The sequence below is a fragment of the Molossus molossus genome, unplaced genomic scaffold (genome assembly GCF_014108415.1).
Source record: "Molossus molossus isolate mMolMol1 unplaced genomic scaffold, mMolMol1.p scaffold_m16_p_14, whole genome shotgun sequence".
NCBI lineage: Eukaryota > Metazoa > Chordata > Mammalia > Chiroptera > Molossidae > Molossus > Molossus molossus.
In genome coordinates, this window is record NW_023425349.1 from 33,122,006 (window position 1) to 33,125,770 (window position 3,765).

Here is a 3,765-nt window from a genome sequence, read left to right on the forward strand (position 1 = left end):
TAAAGTGTGGGGCCCAGAGCTGAACTGAGATGCTGACCAGAGCCGAAGAGAGGAGACTGTCCTGCTGCAGCCCCCACCATCTCCACCCTTTGTGGGGCTGAAGGAAGGCACAGGAAGTGTGACCGGATGCTCAGAGAAGGGGCAGTGGACTGGGGTGGTGCAGAATCACCCTCTTGGGCCTCATGATCCAGGCGGCTGCCGGCACCATGGGAGCTCCCTGGCTGCTCTGGGCCTGGCCTCAGAACAGGAGCAAGAGGAGCAGGAAGCACATGTATAAGGATGGTTTTTATTTGAACAAGTGCTGGACTTGTAGGAGTGGGAAAATAACCACGGCTCTCCTGGTGCACAAGCAGGTGGAACCCCAACGCATCAACTCCAAGGAGGACCAGGATGAGCAGCAGCCCCAGCTGCCAGTCCAGAGTTTGCAGATGAGGCCCCAGTGGTACCAGGGGTGGGGCAGCTGGGTGCTCCAATGAGCCACTGGGGACTCACAGTAACATGAATGGGGACCGAGCGACAGTAAAGAGGCCTCAAGGGGAGGAGACTCACATCTGTGAGAAATGCTTTGGAGAGTTCTTCAGCTTCTCTGAGTTCTTAGAACAGAAAAATTGCACTAAACATCCACCTGTTCTCATCATAAATGACGGCGAGGGCCAGTGCCTTCAGACTTTTCCAGGTGGTACTGAGCCACCAGTCACACAGTCCAAGTCACAGGGAGGATGGCGGCAACTCAGGGACATGAAGGAGAAACCAGGGGTGGAATCTGTTCTGGGCTTAAAGATAGAGATTGCCCTGCCATCCACACCCCAGGACTTAAGCTATTTACCCAAAGGCAAAGTGCCCAACACTAATGTCACCCTTCAAGCACTACAGGGCACCAAGGTGGCAGTGAATCAGAGAAGCATAGATGTGCTTCCCACCCCTGCCCAGTGCCAAGAGCATCCCGTGGGGCCTGGAGCAGACCCTGTGTCTGCAGCGGCAGCAGCTACAGCAGATCCGCAGCCAAGTGAGCATGTGGGCTGCCCACGCCCTCCTCTCCCTGAAGACCTTGGGCTGCCTGCATCCCAGCAGGTTTCTGAGGCCACGGCTTTGCCCGGCCTGAAAGCTGGAAGCCAAGGTCGGCCTCTGATCACCTTGAAACAAACCAAGCTCCTCACACAAACATCCCTTCCACCACCAGCTCTGTGACCCCGGGGCTGCTGCCCTTCGCTCTGAGGCCCGGTGGGTCAAGGGGGCTCCTGAATCGCCTCCCAGGTGCTTTGATGCCTCAGGCCCCAGGCGCTGAGCTCTTCCAGAGCCATGGGTTAGACCAGGCCAAAAAGGGAGCCGGAAGCCACCCTGCTGGATGTCCCTGGTGGATGTCGAACCCAAAGACGAGGCCGCCCTCTACAGGCACAAGTGCAAGTCCAGTAGCAGGTTTGGGGACTGATAGCTCCTTGCAGAGCCACCTCTGGTCCCATACTGGACATAGACCTTCGTGTGCTCTGTCTGTGGCCACCCGTTCACCACCGAGGGCAACCTCAGGCTCTATCGTTGACGTCCCCAGATGAAAGCAAACCCCCAGCTGTTTGCCAAGTTCCACGACGAAATGGCAGCAGGCGCTGTTCCCTATGCACTCTCTGTCCCTGTCCCTGTAGATGAATCTAGTCTCTTTAGATAGCAAACCTGTCCTGATAACAGTGACCCCCAATGTAAAACTACCTCAGAATCTCTCTTTGGGGACTAACCCCAAGGACCTAATGGGTGGCCCACTGACCAACAACCCATAGCCCGGGCCTTCTCCAGAGAGTAAAGATGGATCCATACTCTCTGGGGTGGGGCCAAACCGTAATCCCCTAAGGGTTGGTGGCTTCCAAGGGAGAGGGACACCCAAGCCATAGTCAGAGCCCCTGAAATTGCAGCAGCTGGTGGAAAACACTGACAAGGCCACCACCTACCCCAACAAATATCTCATTTGCCACTGAGCCTTAACCTGCCAAGCTCCCTCAAAATGCATTACCGCACCCACTCTGGGGAGAGTCCATTCCAGTGTAAGATCTGTGACTGAGACTTCTCCACCGAAGGTAACCGAACCAACATGTCTGTTAAGATGCAGCGTTTGTGCCCATCTGCCAGGAGAAGGTTACCAAAGGGGTCATGTTGCAGCAGCACATTCGGATGCACACGGGCAATCAGATTCCCAGCACTCCTCTGCCGGGGCATCCCTGCGACTCCACGACTCCGGAGCCAGTGGTGGTCAGTGAGGATGGCAGCTCAAGTGCCATTTGTCCGATGACATCGTCGAAAACATCAATATAGATGAAGTTGACTCCCAGGATGCCCCCAGCAGCTCCTAAAAGGTCCCTATGCCTCTTCCCAGCATCCACTCGGCGTCACCCACAAGATTCACGCCCTGGATGCCGGAGGCAGGTGAGTCCTGCTCCTGTGGTCCTGCAGCGGCAGAGCAGCAGAGAAAACCGTTTGGAGGAGAGCGACGGCTTCCTCTGGGGACATCAGTGACTCGTCCTTAGTGAGGAGAGACCAGGAGTTTCAAAGCCAAAGTCCAGGTGTCCTGGATGCCACATCCTTACAGGACCCCTCCTCGGCCAATAGCCAAGCAGAAAGCTTCAAGTTCAAATGTTCTGACTGGCGGCCAAGCACAGAGCTCGAGCACAGCCGCGCTGAGAGGGAAGGTCGGAGCAGCCTCCTGTCAGCATTTGCTCAAGCCCAGCCAACCTAAGGCAAAGTTGCAGTTCCTAGTGCGTTTGGACCCACAACCATGTCCCCAGGCATGTCACCTTTGTAAAACAGCCCGGTCACACCGACAAGGCGAGCAACACGGCTGCACACGGTTCAGGAAGAACGCATCGGCCAGCGCTCTCCAGATTCAGCGGACTCACACTGCGGAGAAGCCTGTGTGTGACACGTGGGCGAGCCTTCACCGCCACAGGCAATGCAAGGTCCACGACAGCACGCATGGTGCCAACCGCTCTGCACACCGTGGGAGGAAGCTGGCCATCGAGAACACCATGGCTGCTTAGAACAGAGGCAAGGAGCGCCCCAGAGATGTTTCCCAAGGAGATCATGACCCACGCTGCTGTGTGGAACCAGGACGCCACCATGCTCAGTGGCAGTCTGGCCACGAGGACCACCGAGATCCCAGTGATCAGAGCGAGGCACTCCCACTCTCTCGGTTTCCTGGGGGCCAGCTCCACCATCAGAAACAGCACGTCTCCAAACAGGCGGCTCTCAGCCAGCTGTCAGTGCCAAGGTGGAACACTGGGTGCTGCTGACAGCTTCCTGCACACCAGCTCCCCCACTGCCTGGGGGAAAACAAGATTGCCATTGCGAAGGAGAAAGGCAGTGACTGCTCTCAAACTGGACCTTTCTTGTTGTTTCTTTAAACAACCCCTCTCCTGCACAGGCCGGTGCAGCTCAGTTGGTTGAGTGTCATCCCATGAACCAAAGGACTGCCGGTTGGATTCCCGGTCAGGGCACATGCCAGGTTGCAGGTTCGGTGCATACAGGAGGCATCCAATTGATGTTTCTCTCTCACATCATGTTTCTCTCTCCCTCTAGCTCCCGCTCTCTCCCTCCTTCCCACTCTTTCTGCAGATAAATAGAAAAATATCCTCAGGTGAGGACTTTAAAAAAAAAATCACACTAACACATACAGACGAGTACTTTTGTAAAGTTGGGGAAAAAAGTGGGTCTTGCAAAATAGCTTTGCTACTTTTGACAAAAGTAGCAACCTAGAGTAACTGTTTCCAAAGACTTGTCACCTGT

At 55.6% G+C, this 3,765-nt stretch overlaps 1 pseudogene; it reads left to right on the forward strand.

The window, feature by feature from the left end:
- The first annotated feature begins 206 nt into the window (after positions 1–206).
- LOC118630071 lies at positions 207–3,346 on the forward strand (annotated as a pseudogene).
- Positions 3,347–3,765: the final 419 nt, after the last annotated feature.